Raw genomic sequence first — 19451 nt, 5'->3', positions numbered from 1 at the left:
GAACCAACATCACCATGCTGTTCTCCAGTTTACCTGTGTGTGCTATGGCGTGCACACTCCCATCCTTCATTCATACACAGTAAGAAGTGGACATTTACAAGGTGCTCTAAAGCAGTAAGAACGCTACTGATTCTATCACTTGTATAGAGGTACCTTTGAAAACTTTATACTTGCTACAATACCAGACAGGTACCTATAGCTCAGATACAAAAAACAGTTGGGATTCTGTACTATAGACAAAGAAACGGTTGTGTAAAAGCAAGCTGTGCCACTCCCCTAGTTCCTCTGACTTAACTGACATAATTCCATTAAGAAACTGATCAGGGGACCAGAGAAATGGCACAGCAGTTTAATGTACATATTGCTTTTGCAGAAGGTCTGAGTTTGGTACTCAGCACTCATGTCAGACAGCTCACAACCTCTATAATTTCAGCTTTAGGGGTTCCTATGTCTCTGGTCTCTGAGGGCTCTGAGCGTTCTTGCATACACACAATTAAACACACAGATTTATCTTTTAAAAAATTTAATAAATTGAATAAGTGAGAACTATTGTGGACTGACACCCAATCATAGGAGCATCAGCCCCTAAGAATGCAAATGCACGCTTTCCGAAGCCTGCAATCAGCTTCTTCTGCTACCACGAGACCTGTCATGTAATATTGCAATTACTTTTCTTTTCATGTCATGTTTTTATGTCAAGGCCTTACTGATATGTGAAATTACAATGTCTCTTCCATTTTCTTTAAAACAAAGGACTAGCTTAGAAGGAAAACTGACTTTTTCTGTGTGATCTATATGTGTGGATAGTGTTCATATGTGTGTGTAGTTGCATGTACCTGTGTGTGTGTAGGCCAGGGAATTATGTTGTGAGTCCTCTGTTCCTTTTATATTATTCCTTTGGCACAGGGACTCTCACTAAACCTGCATCTCCCAATTTTTTCAGATAGGCTGGTGGGAGGCCAGTAAGTCTCAGTGCGTCTCCACTGTGCACCCCCACAGCTCTGGGGGTGAATGATGTGCATGGCTACTCCTGGTTTTCTTACCTGTATGTTGGGGATCTTAGTCCTCCTGCTTGGGCAGCAAGCACTCTTATCTGTAGAACTCTCTCCCCAGCCTTCTAAAAAACTAAGTTTAATCAAGTCGTTGTTGTTCTTTGTTTGTTATTTTAGAAGCTGCCATCGGAGGAGAAAAATCTATCTTTACTTTTAGGTAGATGAATTTTAACCACCTAGATAAACTTAATGACTCTGAGGCTACTCACACTTTTTGATCCAAGGAGATATCTGTTTTAATATTTATCGTGAGAAGATATAAGCAAACTGACTTTCGATATCTTGCTGAAACCAGACAAAAACCTTTTAGCTGTTCTGGAGTCTACTCTAAGACTGATGATGTGTTCATAGAGAAAATCAAGCTGTTTTATCAGTCCAGAATAGCTGACATGATGTATTACTGCAAGTAGGTTACAATGAGAAACCCACACACCTTGAAAACAACATGAAATTTAGAGGTCAGGGATGAATTTATGATTTGGAAAAATGAGAAGTGAGCTTAAAATGAATTCATTAACTCCTTGGCTTTCATGACCTGCAGCTATGATTCCTGCATCTTACCTGATGAGGTAAATATGACCTAATGTTCTCGAAGCGTGTTCGGTATGTGTGGCAATTGTGACGTCGCCATGGATTCAAGCAAAATATTGTTTCTTTGGCTAGGCTTCTGTGAGTACTGCTGTTATGTAAGCTTACTCATCAGAGCCTGGATTAGGGAGCCAGCAGAACTTGGTCAAGGTGATGTAAAATAATCCCGTGTTTCAGTTACCTTTCTGTGTAAAATTTTGTCGGGGGAGTTTTGATTCTTTTTTTTCCTTGGGTATAAGAAATCACTTTCAAAGTGTAGGGAAAACAAACATCCCATAATGTTTCCTCTGAGGCCAGTGCCAAGGGGATCAAAGTTCCTCATGACATCAAAGCTGGAAGCATGCGTTGTTTTCTTTGTTTTGTCCTTAGTGATACAAGGTGGTCTCCTTTCTTTCCTTTTGTTTAATTAATCAAATTTCCCATGCCGGAAACTATTACTGTTTCATACTTGGGTGGATAGTCACTCTGACCTTCTTACACAAAGAATTAAAAAAAAACGTTAAGTCAAACCCACAAACCATTGTTTTTATTTGGAAGAAAAACAAACTTTTTGTTTCCATGAAAAGAAAAAAAAATGAAAGAAAGAAAGGAAGGCAGACCATAGCAATTGCTTGCTATTCACGGTTATGGTGGTGATTATCCAATTACATGTGGTTTGTCCTGTATCATCTTGTCTGTATATCTTATGGGTGTTATTCTGTTTATTTTTGCTTTGATTATTTTAGAAGAAGTGCAACATAGAGGGTGCCTGAGAGTAGAAGCTACTTTCAGGCCCGATCTTGTCAATCTCTCCACCCCTTTCCTACAAAAGCTTCCAGAGGTCACATGAAGGGGGAGGAAAGGGTGGGACAGAGGGAGGGGGAGAGGGAAAGAGAGAGAGAGAGAGAGAGAGAGAGAGAGAGAAGAGAGAGAGAGAGGAGAGAAGAGAGGGAGAAAGGAGAAGAGAGAGAGAGGAGAGAAGAGAGAGGAGAGAAGAGAGAAGAGAGGGAGAGGAGAGAAGAGAGAGAGAGAGGAGAGAGAGAGAGAGAGGAGAGAAGAGAGAGAGGAGAGAAGAGAGGGAGAAAGGAGAAGAGAGAGAGAGGAGAGAAGAGAGAGAGAGGAGAGAAGAGAGGGAGAGGAGAGAAGAGAGAGAGAGAGAGAGAGAGAGAGAGAGAGAGAGAAAGAGAAATGGGGAAAGGAACAAATGGTTTAGACGGCCTCAGGGACAAGGGTAGCAGGCACACACACACACACATTGGCCATTCATCTTTGTCTTTATCGCAACAGCAGTACAATTTGCCTAAAAGATGAGACAGAGCGGGACAAGCAATATGTAGGCTTTCTCCTCCTGAGAGATGAATCTTTCTTTCTGGTGCTAGGGTCCTGCGGGTGGCCTCAGGATGATATTTCCTGTAGGAATCCCAAATCCTCGCACCTGTTCCAGGATCTGGGCCCCACTTTGACTGCTGTAGGGCACTGCACCTGGGAGTGGAAGGGCTAGCCTTCAGCGCGTCTGTCTAGGCCTTGGAGGAACGCTAGGGCTTTTTCACAACACCACACATTTCATCTCCCCGTCAACAATGGGCAAGGAGCCCAGGTTTTTCATGACTTTTCAAAAAATTTAAATAATAATCTTCCTAGTGGGTATGTCCACAAATTAATACAACTATTATTAGAATATGCTCATGTATTTCCATTATCTTAATATAATGTGGCTCTCTTGTTTCTGAGCACAGTTCTGAGGGTTCATCATAAAAAGAACTTTCTGGAGGAAAGTGCCTACAGTCGAAGCTCAGAGCCTGCTCAGGATACTTCTTGTGGTGGTACTTCTTGCCGTGAAATACAGCTCCTAGCATTCTGAAAGCATATGTAGTTTAGGACCATCTAGTCTTCGTCTGGATGGAAACTAAGTACTTACAGGGCATTCTGCGAAAAAAAAAATAGCAGTTGAGTTTGTGGGGTAAATTTGCAGGGTAAATCGGGAAATCATGGGTTCCTAATTTCTTTATGTGAATCACACCTCCATTTCCTGCTTAAAACACAAATCGGGGGTGGGTGACTCTAAAAACAATTAGCAGCAGCCCTCATAATTAAGTACAAACCTAAGGCGAAGAATGTCCTCCATCCACGCGCTGCTGGCAGAGGCAAGGGTCCAATCAGACAAGGGCTGAAGACAGCAACAGGAAGCTGCCGTCCTGCTCTCTTCCATCCTTTCTGGCTCATGAGATTTACTAACGAGGGAAAGAAAGCTGTGTTTTCCGTAAAATGTCCAATGCAAACAGAATTTTTAAAAATGGTTTCCTTTTCTCCCCTTCATTTAAGGTTTTTGACACTGCCAGAAAAATCACCTGGTTCTAGTACAACAAAGGTTTTCTGTTGCCCTATGTGTGCTGGGAGAACAGACTTTTTAGCCAAAGAGGGGGAAAGGGCATTTTATATATTTCATGCAGATTGCATTGAAAAAAAAATTTCCTAAAATTATTAAAAGTAGGGCTGAATATTTAATTCTGGGTAATTGCCTTCCAAGGGATGTTATTGGTAAACTTAGAATTTGCTTCAATTTTTAGGTGGATGCCCATGTGTCATGGATGAGAGAGAACTCAAGGTGGTTTGCATTAGAGAATGTTTAGTCTCATGATCCATACTTTTGAAATTTTATTTTCCTGTCTTGGCAATCAATATTTAATAAAAATGTAACTTTAAATTATAAGATGAATTGAATGCCTCACCAGTGTTTTAATTAAAATTAAAATCTTGTTTGAGAATCAAATAGTAGTCAAATCTCTGACTTTCAAAGGTGTAGCATCTTAATCAACCCATGTTAATCAAAAATCTTGTAAGCTGAAAGTGACTTTAATACATGCCAGCTACAGAATATCACAGCTTAGTCTGGTTGACCTTGGCTATACTCCCTGCACATATCTTAACCCCAGCTAACACAGAGTGGTCTATAGTAAAAGTGTGAGTCAGAAGAAGAAACATCTTAATTTAGACCTAGAAGTTTAGAGATATGTTCTGGTTTGCTTTCTCTGTGCTGTGTTAAGTACCCTAACCAAAAGTAACTTGGGAGGAAAGGATTTATTTCAGGTTACAGGTTACAGCGCATCACCAAAGGAAGCCAAGGCAGGAACTCAAGGCAGGAGACTGAAGCAGAAATCACAATGAAACGCTACTTTCTGGCTTACTCCCAGGCGTTTGCTCAGCTACCTACCCAGTAGGTACTGCCCAGTCCCACATGCCAAGGACTAGTACTACCCACAGTGGGCTGGGCCCACTATATCACTTAGGAATCAAGAAGATGCCACTCAGATGTGCAAACAAGCAATTCTGATTAAGGCAGTTGTTCAATTGAAGTTCCTTCTTCTTAGGTTTGTCAAGTTGTCAGCCAAGAATACCTATCAGAGGAGACAAAATGAAAATTTCCAAACTATTTAATATTATACAGAGGGCAGTATTTGAAGAGATTATCAAAAATTCCTTACGACCAAAGAAAAAGATGCTTATTTTTAGGTGCTATTTGTAGGGTCAAGATTGAGTCTTACAAGGTTATTTGCCTCTTAAGCAACTTAGACTCATCCTCTGTACCCAGAGTTGCTTTTCTATGGTGTAGGAGGTCCTTCTGTCTATGTGTTGATTTTATTGGTTAATGAATAAAGAAAACTGGCTTGGCCTATAGCATGGGAGGAAGAAGGCAGAGTTAGGAGAAGCCATGGAGCCACTGGAGATAGACGCTGTGAACTTTAGCAGGTAAGCCACTGTCATCTGGTGATACACAGATTAATAGAAATGAGTTAAATTAATATGTGAGAGATTAACCAATAAGAAGTTAGAGCCAATGGACCAAGTAGTGATTTGATTTATACAGTTTATGTGTGATTATTTTGTGTCTAAGCTAGACGGGCAGCCGGGAATGAACAAGCAGCCCTTCCTCCAGCATTTCTAGACTGAAGTATGCAGTCCATCTCTAGGCTCTTCAACTGCACTCACATGTGCCCTGTCTGTAGACTCCTGGTCTACTTCCCTCCAGAGGGGGGCTCCTGGAATGGCAAAGGTGATCCCTTGGAACAGCAGTTTCTTTGTTGGGTAGAGTTCAGTACTAGGCTTCTCAGTAGCCTTGCAGGAACAGTGAGTGATCCCTTCTGAGGACAGTGGAGATGAGATCTGACATCATTACATAGACAATTACAGGTTGTGACTACAGGTAGACATTTCTCCACACAATGAAACCAAAGTGCCCACTGATCTCCTCTGGCTGGTGCAGAGTATTTGGAAATGTCCATGGCTAAAATGTTGGAAAACGGATGGAAATTCAAGGAACCCTGTGTGAGAATGAGTATTTTTCAAAGTATAGTTTAGAGCTTTATTTCACTAATACCATCTACTGAGAGATGGACAGCTTGAACATCTTTGAGAACTTTCATATATTGTATGTTTTAAATTTATATTTTTATTGTCCGCTCTGAGCCCCCTGGTTTCTTACCGAAGCCTGAGTTTCCATCATCAGTCCGGGATGACGCATTCACCACAGTCCGCTTTTCCCGCCACTCACTCATCCCAAAGGCTTTGGGGGACAGTCTTGTACAGAGGTGTGTGTGTCTGTGTATATGTGTGTGTGTGGGGGGGGTGAGAATGTGGGAAAGATACTACTATTGAGACATTTTCTTTTGTATGGGAAGGAAGGAATTCTTGAGTTACACTTTTCTCAATGGCTTGTTAACCTTCTTGTCTCCATTTATTCAATATGTTTTGTTCTTGTCAAAGACTTATTTTAGGATTGTTTGCACATCTGTACTGCATCTCTGCTAATGATGTTGGACTTGATGCATTTCATTTCCTGTATTATTATAGTCATGAAAATTTCCCAGCTAATCCTGAACTATATAGGTTCAGGAGAGAGCTTCATTAAAAGGATGTTGAGTTAGAAAGATCAGGTGCCTCATAATGACCTGTCAAAGTATAACCTTATCTTTGTATGTTATATAAATAAGGATGTGGTCTCCAAGTAAAAGTGACTAAATAAATAATAACATGAAAACATTTTATTATTTGAATATATCACAGTCTAGGTATGTCCATGTGGACATTTTAATAAGTCATAGCTAATGACTCCAGAATACATTTAATTTAATGATGGAAGACACAGCTAATCTTGTATGAACCACTTCTGTGGTATTTGCCATGTGAGTATCTATCTATGAGGGTCCAACTGCTTTACAAGATGGCTTGTACAATAATAATAATTAATCAGGATAATGCCTTGTTGAATGTTCTCTATAACCATCCACTCTCTTATAAGGAGTCACATGTCTATGTTACTTGGTCCTTCCCATCACTGTGTAGGTGATGGGCTTTAGAATAATCTCTTTGTACACTGTATGAATATATGTCACTGTCATTGGTTTAATAAACAATCTGACTGGCCAAGAGCTGAACAGGATAAAGTTAGGCAGGAAAGCCAAACTGAGAGTGATAGAATGAGGAAGAGTGAAGTAAGAGGAGTCACTAGACTCAGAGGGAGCAGGGGATGAACATACCATGCTAATAAAGGTACTGTCACATGGCAGAGCATAAATAAGAAATATGTATTAATGTAGAATGTGAGAGCTAGTAATAATAAGCCTGAGTTATTGGCTGAGCAATTGTAATTAATATTAAGCCTCTGAGTGATTATTTGAGAGCAATTGCAGGGCAGGGAACTCCACCTATGGAGATGTCTATCATCACTGTCTTTCAAAGAAGGACACAGAAGTGTAGTGGCTTTTAAGGACTTGCTCATGGTCAGGCTTTGGGTGAGGAGTGGAGCTGGGCATTGAACTCACTTTTAGAATAAGTTTCTTGCCTGAGAATCCCCTAAAGGCACTCATATGTTGTAACCTTCCTTTCCTTTTCACCTTACAGAACACTTACTTTAACCTACATATGGAGTTCGGTCAGATATGTTTGATTCAGGCTTACCCCAAATCCATGCTGCCCATAAAGTTCCAGGATACCAGGATATGAAAGGAAGAAGAGAAAAGGTTTGCCTCCCCATTATGGAATATGTAAAAATAACAAAAGTTCACCAAGAAAAATAAGCTCTCTGTATACATTGACTTCTCCTATCCATTTTTTAAATATTTAAAGTTTGTTTAGAGTTTTTACAAGAGTCATGTACAGTTTTTAAAAGAATGGTGGGTTTTAAACTTAATAAAATTTGGCTAAGAAACTTCACAATATTTAAGAAGAAAAACTAATAAGTTTAAACTCTGTGTGTGTTTACATATACATAAAACATAGATTTGCATGCTAGGCAAGCACATCACACATCTAGACTCCCATTTATCGATTTTTTATGTAGTTGCCCATGCTTTTGAAATTTTCAGGAACAAAAACTATCACTACCAAATAATTCTTTCCTATATCACTGGGAAGTTTCTCTATATTTTCTTCTAGCAGTTTTATAATCTTGGGTATTATATTTAAGTTTCTAGTCCATTTTAAGTTGGTGTTATTTTTTTAAAAAGACACGATCAAAGAAGAACCACAGAGCAATATGGTTGTCAATATTAAATAAAAAACTCAGCAAAAAGCTAAATTAAAAACTACAAGGGTTATTTAGAGCCTTGAGTAGACATATGTAGAAACCCTCTCAACAACATGCTATAGTCCATACGTAAAGCACACAAAGCAAAGAAATAACATTAAAAGTTACAAGGGAAAAATCCCAACTCTTCTTGAGAGGCATACATTCCACAATGACATTGGATCTTTCTTTCATGTCCCTCACAGCCAGGGAAGCATGTTACGTTTCAAGTCCTAAAATAATTGAATGCCAACCAAGATGACTGTACCCAGTAAATTTATCTTTTAAAAGCAATGGAGAACTATGCTAGTGAGATGGCGTGCTGGGAAAAGGTGGGGGCCACACAAGTGTGGCCACACAAGCAAGGTCTCCAGAACACGTGTAAATAGGTGGGGAGAACAACTCTGCAAAGACAACCCTGTCTTTGGTGCAGAATTGTTCTCTAGCTTCTCCGTTTGTGCTGGCATATGCAACTCACACACATACATCTGCACACACATATATGCATGCCTACAATGCCGGGAAAAGAATTTTCAGATAAACACAAATGAAGGTGATTCATGACACCAAACCAGTTTGTGGAAAATAAAGGAATCCATGCACCAAAGAGGAAGAATGACTGTCTTAATCACGAGAAAGATTGAAGAAACTTCATGAGAGGAAGAGATGAAGAAAGGAAAGCCAAGAAGGAACCTGCCATGTCAGCATAGCAAGCTAGCAACCCACTGACCCTGATAGGGAGATGGTAAAGGACAAACAATCTAACTCCCATAAAAGCCATCAATGAAATTACAGGAATTAAAAATATATCTTAACAAATACCTTAACTGTAAATGGCTCAACTTACCAATAATGAGATTCAGACTGGCTCCCTGCATTAAAAAATTGAATACAGCTGTCTGTGTGCACAAGAAGTGCATCTCACTGATGAAGACACAGTCTGAGAACCGAAGGACGCATACCAATCAGGCATAGAAGCCAGAGCAAGTTGGTAAAGATGTCCTACATCTGATAAAATGAACTTCAAATAAAACTTAGTGAGGAATGATCAATAAAGCCACTGAATATTAGTAAATATTCATCCATCAAGAATATGTGAAAATATGTGATAATTATAAATAGATGTGCATTGACCATTGGGGCTTCTGGTTTCATAAAACAAACATTATGGTTCAGATAGATGCTGATAGATGCTGATACAATAATACTGTGATTTAAATACTCCACTCCCATTGTTATTAGAAAGGTCATCCAAACAGAAAGTCAACAAACCACAAAGTTCAACAAAACCATAGATCAAATGGACTTGATACAATAGTTCATTCAACTGACATAGAATGTATACTCTTCTTAGGAGTCCATGTACTTGTCTAAAACGTCACATTCTAAGCCATAAACCATGTCTTAGTGAATACAAAAGAATCAAAATAGTTTTTGTATCTGATCAGATCATAATGCCATAATCTAGAGATAAATAGCAAGACAGACTACATTAACTACAAAATACATGGAGACTGAAAAATACACTCTTGAATGCCCACAGGGTCTTTGAAGAAATAAGAAATTTAAAAATTTGTGCAAGCAAATGAAAATGAAAGCACAACTTACCAGGAACTTTGGAATATTGTTATGACAGAAGATCCCAAATAAATAACCTAATTATGCATCTCAATGTCCTAAGGGGGAAAAAAGAACAATTCAAGCTTCAAAGCAGTAAATGGCAAGAAATGAGAAATATCAGAGAGGAAATTAATAAAATGGTGACTAAAATCGCAATGCATTGGATTGGCCAAATAAAGAAGAGGTATTTCAAAGAAGAAATAGATAAGAGTCACCCTTTTCACAAATCTCTGTTTACTATTTACTCTTGTGTCTCATGGTTTCCTTTGGGATTGTTGTTTCTATCTTTGAGAAGCATCTTTACAAACTGCACTATAGTATGCTTATCAGAGATGAATTTTCTGGTGGTTTCTGGGTCTGAGAATGTTTTGAATGCCTCAGTGGAGTGTCTGGCTTAACAGTTCTCACTCTGTTTTCTTGCTTCCATTATCACCTCGATAAGTGAGCAGTTAAGGTAATTGCTGCTTTTCTGTAGGTAACAGAAAACAAAACAGGCATTGCCTGTTCTTTTCAGGATATCTGTGTTTACTCTTGTTCATTTTAAGGCTTTCCCACTGTCTTAGGTATTCTGTAGTTTAATTTTGATTCATCAAGGTATAGCTGTCTTTTTGTTTGCCATGCCTGGCATTTTTTGAACTTCTAACATCCAATTGTTTTTGTCTTTAATCTGTTCTGGAACGTTTCAGTCGTTTTTTTTTTTTTTTTTTTTTTTTTTCCCTCAGTTTATCTCATTGTAATCTGGGTAAGACTGTCTTCACCTCTAAAATAATATTTTCCTTACTCTGCTTAAAAAGCAAATGGTATTGTATCATTGTATTGTAAATATATTTATTGATGCTTACTGTTTACTCATTTATTAAATAGCATTATCTAACAATAACTCAATATTAATGTGTCAGATTCTCTTCAAGGTGCTGAACATGTTATCGAATAAAAAAGTTAGTGTGGTGCAGTGAGAGTGAGGGCAGTGAGCATTTCAGTTACCTCTTCCTGTAACCCACGTGTGCCTTCTGGGCAGTCTCAGGCAGAATCACGAATGCATACATTAAGATGATTTTAAATAACACAAAGAAAACAGAGACCTGTTTTACCAAGCCTCTTGACCTGTCTCAAAGTCTTACTATGCCTCCCAGGCTAGACCAGAATATGCTATCAGGCTCTTGGGAGCTGACTGTCCCAAACATGGGTTTTAACTTCCCTTTTTTAGAGGTTCTTTGTTCAGCCTCAACGCTGTTTTGCATATAATGAACAAATCTACCACATTTCTGAAATAACTTTAATGTTTTTCCTTTATTTTGAGTTCTTCTAAACAATGTTAGGATAGTTAAAACCACGAAGGGCAAAAACGTAATTGTGGACCTGATTTAAAGGCTGTAACAAAATCCATAATTGTGGTGTTTTGTCGAATATCTAATGGGAGATGAGAAAGTATATAAATGTGAAATTCTTTCTGTAATCCCTAAATCTTTTTCCTCCTGGTACTTGGGGAAAGGCACAAGTGGCCTCACACAGTGGTCTTTGAGCTAACCTAGGCTTTCCTTTGAAGATGAAATATTTGCCCTGTGTTATCTTAAGGAACAATGTGGAGATTTGCATGTGTGTCTCCTTTGAATCAGGCATGTATTGATGTGACCTGTTTGGCCCTTCCCAGCATGTGCAACCATGAAAAGATCACTGATTTATGACACCAGAACTTCAGGGGAGTCATTGGTCTTATCTATCAAACATTTAGCTGAGCAGTAATTTACACGAGAGACTAAGAAACAAAGCTATTTCTTTACGGGCACCTGGATTACATACTATGTTAACTATTTTTCTCATCTCCATGAGCAATTACCTAACAAGAAACAACTTAAAAAAGATAGGGCTTAATAAACCCCAGAGCTTATAATTTAATAAGGGAAACCGTCCATCACATTGGAGAACACATGGTGGCAGGAGCCTCATGTCACATCATAGCCACTGTAGGTACGTGAAAGATTGGGCAAGATACGGTACCTGGGTATCCAATGTCAAGACCTGACCCCTATGACTTCCTCCAGCAAGGCTCCTCTTTCCTAAGCATTCAACGCCCATCCCAAAGCAGTACCAGTAGATGGGGGCCACGTGGTCAAACACATGAACTAGAGGGGCAGCTCCTGGTTTCGGTCCACTCACATGATGCTAGTGAAGCAGAGCTTACATACAGTACATCTCAAGCACCTCCGTGCCGCACGTCTTGACAATCGCTTAAATCCTCTCTCTTCCTCCACCTCCTCCTCACTCTCCAATATAGTTATCAATTCAATTGGTTAGATGTTTTTGCAGGTCTCAGCTCCACCCCGTTCCTGTGACTTACTGTCCCGGAGCAGATCCCCACGTCTAACTTGGGTCGTTGCAGCACCCCTTATCTGCCTCCACTGCCTCTTCTTTTATCCTTCTCTGGTCTCCACCCTCCTGTTAGCATTATCTTTTTAAAGCCAAAATCTGATCCAGTACTTCGATCCTTAATCACCATTGTTTATGGGAGATATATGATCTTTGATCCCTAATCTGATTACATGAATCCCCTTAATCCCATTTTCCACTTCTTTCTCCATTCCTCTCTGAACTTCGTCAAGACACTGTTAACATGTTGTTCTCTGTCCCCATGTTCCATGCCTATTCTCCATGTCCTGGCTTACAATGCTTTTCCTCACTTCCTGAGTCTTAATTGTTATTAAAAAATACTTAATAAACTCAGATTTCTCCAGAAAGATTGAATAGCTTTCCCACGGTAACGTGTGTATCAAAGCGCTAGCTATTACCATAAAAATAAAATATATGTTCCCACATATCCCGCTATAGAGTATGAGCTTCTAAAGCAAGTGTCTGCAAACAGCCTTTAAGGGCCATGCAGGCCAGGTGGATCCCATTATGTAAACCTCTCAACTCAAGCATCACACCAAAAACATTCGTAAATTAAAAAAAGTAAAATTCACAGATAAGAAAGTAAGTGACAAAATCCTTGTTTCCACAAAAGCGTACAAATACGAACAGTTGACTGTAATATCATTTTTATATCATGACATAGTTCTCTTCTTTTCCTTTCCGTACAACCATTCAAAACCTTAAAATGATTCTTAGTTTATGGATCATGCAAACATGACCTTATTCTATGTTCTGCATTTTGATTGCCCCTTTCCAAATGACAGGGTTGTTTCATATTTGCCTCATGTTCATACTTCCTGCACCACTGGTAACTATCAACACATCCGGGACTAAATGAATGCCATGAAATTCAATGCATGGACCAAAATTGATCATTTTATTGTATCTTCCATCACCAGCTGTGGTGATGTGATAAATTAAAAGTATTAGTTAGAAAACCATTTTAAATTTTATTCCCTGTGCACAATCTTTCTGAAGTGTGTTATTCTGTCCTAGTAAGTAAGGCTTAGTGAATATATTTGATGATTTTAGTACAATGGCCCAGGTTATGATTAATGACAAGAATTCTTGTGTTGCCAGGTAACAAAGACGGAGAAGCTAGAGCAAACTGAACCCCAAATGCCTACAGATGGGTGACTACAGAAATTGCCTTTTCTGACGCAGAGTCTCTCTCTCTCTCTCTCTCTCTCTCTCTCTCTCTCTCTCTCTCTCTCTGTCTCTTGTGCTGCACAGGAACTGAATGAATACAGAAGAAAATAACTAATCTTATTGGCTGGCTCCAGGCCCACTGCTCCTAACTCAGGGGTCTGCACACTGGCGTTATAGATTTCTTTAATTTTCTCTCCTCACTCAACGGAGTCAAAACTGCACTGCTGGCCAAGGACAAAACCCTGGAAAAAGACAAATTTACAATATTAACTTTAAGGGGGAAAATGTAGATAGATGTGCTATGAATGTTTGGTTTAATGACTTAATTGAAGGTTTCTCTTAAACTCATATCAAAGTAAACATTCCAAAGTGCACCATACTAGATCCTTCTAGAAGTCTGTCCATGTGTCAGGAGCACAGAGCTTTTAGCTCCTTTTTTTTTCTTTCCTTCTAGTCATAGCAAAAAGTTTTCTTTTCTCAGCATGGTGCCATGGGAAGAGCATTCATCTAATCAGATAAGCTCAATTTCTATAAGATCTTTTAAAACTAAAGTTTTTATTCCCTCTTGGAAATTTTCATACAAGTATGCAGTGTATTTTGGTCACATGCACTCTTCGTTCTCTCCTTCCAACTCTCTTCCCCGGATACCCCAACCGGTCCCTCTCCCAACTTCTCATCCTCTCTTATAATAAAAACAATAATGATTATTAATAATAAACTTGAGTCCAACTCTTAGTGGTGACACACGCACATCGGTGTGGAACCATCCACAGGGGAATGAATGGCTTCCCAGCCACCACGGCCCTAAAAAAGAGTGACTCTCTCTCCCTCAGCAACCAACAATTGACAGCAACTCCTACTTTAAAGGTGGGGATTGGGGAGCCTCTCTCCAAAATGCAGGAACTTGACCATGCTTGGTCTTGCGCAGGTCTTAGGCAGTCAGGCACAGCTGTTGGTAGCTGATGTGTGCCATAGGCAGGCTATGTATCCGGAAGACAGCACTTCACGGCTCTGTTCCCACCCTCTGCTACTTACATTCTCTGTAATGGAAATTGTTAAAGAATGCTCATATGAATCCCACAATACTGCAGTAGATTTAGGCAACACACATTGGCTAGGTCTGCACAGATGGAGTGCTTAGCGGGATGAGCATAGCAACCTACTCTGGCATCTAGTTATCTACATGCGCAGAATATGGCTTCCTCTTTTACGTTTTTCGTTATTGTATTAAGGAAAGACCTCAGAAGATGATCTTGCTGCACCATTGCATTGTGCTTCTGTTTTTGTTTTGTATTTTTTTTTTTTTGTTTTTTTGTTTTTTTGTCAACTACATCTTTAGTGAGAGAAGAAAATTAAGCAAAGGGTCCTGTATGATTCTGTATTTGAAGCATTGGTTGCTGGATTCCCATCTTGCCATCTTGAGGGATCTGCTATTAACAGAAAAATCTGTTTGGTCAGTGAATTCTTGAACAAAATATATTCAGTGCAGGGGAGTTCTAGACAAGTGCAGGCCTGATCATGTGGAAGCTGCCTGCTGTTCACAGCACAGGGTGTGAAAACCCATCCCGATGGTCACCTGGGTAGCAGGCTTTGAGAGGCTGCTGATGGGTCCTTTGATAAACCCACCTTATCCTAAGTGCTACCGCATTTGAGATTTCATAGGAATTCAGCCTTCGGGGTTAAAGAGCCCTTACCGTACCGTGTGTTATATATTCACTCTCAGGCATCTATCGAGAGCCAGTGATGTGCAAAACAAACAAACAAACTCCGAAATAAAACTGCCTGAGCTATTATGGTGTCACTGGTCTCCCAGAGATGGAAAACTATTAATGGCAATACCAACTGACACTCATCATCCCTTAGATGCCATGCAGAGTAATTTGTAGGTATTTTCACCTGCTTAGCATAATAAACATAAATGACAAACATTAGGACCTACCTTACAGCTAGAAGCCTCGTCTCAAGAAGTGGACAATGTGTAAGGGAATGAGAACAGTTTTGGTTATGGAGTAAAGTTGGAGAATCAAAGATTTTGTAAAAATCAGCTAAGAGGCATGGGGCCTGTCCTTAAAAATGCTTTGTGAGACTCCATTGGATAAAACTGGTCTTTCATTTGGGAATGGTTACCAGCTGGGAATCCCCGGCTTAGGGGTGGGGCTGTGTCCATTCTCCTAACTGTGCTGTACCACATCTGCTGCAGACTTTTGCGGGTGCTGCACATTTTGCCAGTGTCTTTGTGAGTTCAAATGTGCATTGGACCTGCTGTGTTTGGAAGGCTTTGTTTGCTTAGTGTCTTCCATCCCTTCTGGCCCTTACAATCTTTCTGCCTCTTCTTCCTCAGGGTTCCAATCAATATCTGATTGCATTTAAGCCCCACTACCTGACAGGGAATCCATGCCCGACATTACTCAGCTGTCTAAGAATCTGAGACTAGATAGACCAGGGCCCTAGGGAAAACCCAAATACTACTGGTTTAGTAGAAACGTAGCAATACAATGACACCTGAAACATTCTGCTATATTCATAGATTAGTGCCTTGCTCAGTCATCACCAGAGAAGCTTCCTTCTACAGCAGATGGGAACAATACAGAGACCACCAGTCAGCAATGTGGAGAGAGAGAGAGACAGAGACAGAGAGACAGAGAGACAGACAGAGACAGAGAGACAGACAGAGACAGAGAGAGACAGAGAGACAGAGAGAGAGGAGACACCTGGAAATATCGAGATATTTGGGCCATGTTTGCCAGTTTTTGTTTTTACCTCATAGGTCTTTGTGTATTCCAGTTTTGAGTTTTTATGGGATAGCTATGTGTGTGAATGTGGGTTTCTGCATCTATGTTTTTCTTGTGCTTTTTCTTTACTCTTTTTCTTCTGTTTGATTTGTCTCATCCCAATTTGTTTTATCTTATTTTATTTCACTATTGTTTTCTGGGTGCCCATTTGTTTTCCAATGAGAGACAGAAAGATTCCAATGAGAGATTCAGACGGGAAGGGAAGTGGGAACAATATGGGAAGAGTTGGGGAGGGACCATAATCAGAACATTTTAGACAAAAATAATACATTTTCAATGAAAAACATAGAAGAAAAAAGTCATCTAAGAGTTACCTTAGTAATTGTTATTTGTTTTTTTTATTTTTATATTAATTGCATTAAATTGATTTGTGTGTGTGTGTGTGTGTGTGTGTATGTGTGTGGTCTTGCAAGCTATGGCACACGTGGAAGTCAAAGAACAGCTTGTCTGAGTCGGTCTTTCCTTCTACTTGTGAGTCCCGGAGACCAAGCTTAGATGAGCCAGGCTCCGCAGCAAGTGCCTTACCCCGCTGTGCCATTTCCCCACACAGTGGCCGCTGTTCTTCCTATTGCTTGCCATTTCTCCCCTTCTCACCAATTTCACGCTGTTGCAATGTTCCAGGGCATGGTCCTTATCTTCCCTTCTCTACTCTCTGTTTCTTCTTTGGTACGAACACTTGGTCCAAATTTTGGCATCTGAATACATCCTGACAGTTCCTACATTTGCTGGTCTTGCAAGACTTGTCTCCTAAATCCTAAAGGTACGTATTCAGTTCCATACTGGAAACTGCTTCTAGACCCAAATCATATGTGTTCACGCGGGAATTCCTCTCTGCCCCATTCCTGCATCTCTCACAATTGATAAATTCATAATTCCAGCTTTCATAATAAAATGCTTAAAGTCATTATTTGACTCCTCTTATTCTCTTGCTCCTCATATTTTAATTTGTCAAGAGATATTGGAAGCCAGCACTACCGGTTAACAAGTACATTGACATATTCTGCTGAGATGTATTGAAGACCTACAGAGTTTCCACAATTTCTTGCTAACCATCCTGTTCAATATCATGAGGAAATATAAAATAAATTCAAACTATTGAGCATGTTACAAAACACCTGACTGTTACTCATCGAAAGCGCCAGCCATGTGATGAGGAAATACTGAACATCCCTGTACACAGATTAGAGGAACTAAGGGGGCATGACCCCTAAAGTCTGTGTGAGATCCTGGAAGAGAAGCAGGTACTGGAGAAGTATACTGGGGGAAAACAGGGAACAAAGAGAATAATGTAAGTTAAAACTGGAGGAAAACCAAATATGATCTATAATTTATGTTTATGAGCATTATAAAATAGGTATAGCAGCTAATATGGGGGAAACTTGTGAAGGACTTGGCGAACTCTTTCTATATCTTGCTTGGAACATTTCTACGAAGCAAAAACCATTTCAACAACAAAAAGATATCTTGGGGGATCCTCCTTCACAATATATGTAGAATTAGACCATATATATCTTTTTTTTTTTTTTTTTTTTTTTTTTTTTTTTTTTTTTTGGTTTTTCGAGACAGGGTTTCTCTGTGGCTTTGGAGCCTGTCCTGGAACTAGCTCTGTAGACCAGGCTGGTCTCAAACTCACAGAGATCCGCCTGCCTCTGCCTCCCGAGTGCTGGGATTAAAGGCGTGCGCCACCATCGCCCGGCTAGACCATATATATCTTGATGACAACCAATTGGATTACGCTCCTAGTATCCATGAGGCCATTATAAGCTTGACTGCCATCTCTCAGAGGGATTTATCTGTCTCTTTGCCTAAAATTTCATCCACTGTCGTTCCTTGTCACTGGTCAACAAGCCAAGATTGATTTACGTGATACCCAAGGGGAGGTTTTCTGTAGAGAGCAAGATAGATCCATTTGGGCTCAAGAGAAGTGAGTTTGAGAATTGTCAGTATGTGTTGGTTTTTGTAACAAAGGTTGAATGTGTGCACCAAGTAGAAACTATGACAGAGAAGCGAAGAAAAAAGACTGAGTCATGCACACTGCAACCCAGTGATCTTCCTTTTCCCCTCATTACTTTCTCAGCTTCCAAGAAGCTGTCTACATTGTTTATTTGTCGCCACCACCACCATCTTTATGAGTGAACTCCTACAACTCACATGTGAACTTCAGCATGTAAGGGATTCACCCGGCTTTTTTTTTTCTGGCAGTGTATCCCTCGAGTTGAGACTACTTCTTGGCATAGTGTAGATGCTCTAGGAATACTTGCTGACATGTTGAATAAGAGGTTGGATAGATAAGAAGTGGGAAGTACTTTGGTAGGAAGAGGAAAGCAGATAGGGTGACTCCACAGCTGTGGACGCAGTGATAATGACCACACTGTAATCTATACAGAAAAACTAGATGGAAGGGAAGAGAGGTGGTGAAACTTCCTGTGAAGATGTTCAACGGTAAGTTCACTGCGTATCTCTGCAACTCAGAGGGTGTGTCAGGGATGGACAGAGAAAATTGAAGGTCTCTGGTATTTGTGGGCATGAGAAAAGTAACAAATGGAAAGCTGCTTACAATATATACTATATATATTCATGATTCATTCGTTCATAGTATATATGTGTATATATGTGTATATATGTATATATATGTATACATTTTTATCATGACAGGTGGAAGCGTGTGTAGGTGAACTCCTAGAAGACAGGGGATGGGGTGATTGAGGTGGGGGTGTTGATTAGGCTGTGATGGGCACAGTTTAGAAACGAGGTCACTGCATGTTAGATATGTACTATGGCTCCTTCAGAACCTGACAGAATGCTATCAGGCTTATGGGGAAAGGGAGGGAGGCTTAGAGAACACAGATATAGTTCCTCTTCGTGAAACAGAAGCGGGGTGGTGGAGCAGAAACTCAAATGCCAGTTCCATACAAATCAAAGCAGTCTTAACATAGGTGACATCATCCTATTGTACCTGGGGCAGGGGACGAGTGTGCCAATAGTGAGGCATAGGGACACTGGCCTCTTAATTTTGTGAATGCCAGCAGCTGAGGGGACACAGTGGCATTTCTGTTGGCCTTCCTGACTATCACCTTGTCCTTTCTTTGGCATGTAATTTTGTCATTACAGTTTGCGCTTGGCACCGATCTGATTCATCAGGGAAGGCAGAACTCTGTGTTTGCATGCTTTAAGGAGAGATGAAGTCTACTTTGGCAAGGCCCACAAGGAAAGAGAGAAAAGAAAATAAGAGCCATAAATCCTCTGGGGGCTAGGACTCAGGATTAAAGACACTCGATCTATTTTGGAGAGGACGCAGGC

The sequence above is a fragment of the Chionomys nivalis genome, chromosome 12 (genome assembly GCF_950005125.1).
Source record: "Chionomys nivalis chromosome 12, mChiNiv1.1, whole genome shotgun sequence".
In the NCBI taxonomy this organism is placed as follows: Eukaryota; Metazoa; Chordata; class Mammalia; order Rodentia; family Cricetidae; genus Chionomys; species Chionomys nivalis.
The sequence above is the reverse complement of the archived record's forward strand: the minus strand, read 5'-3'. Positions refer to the sequence as shown.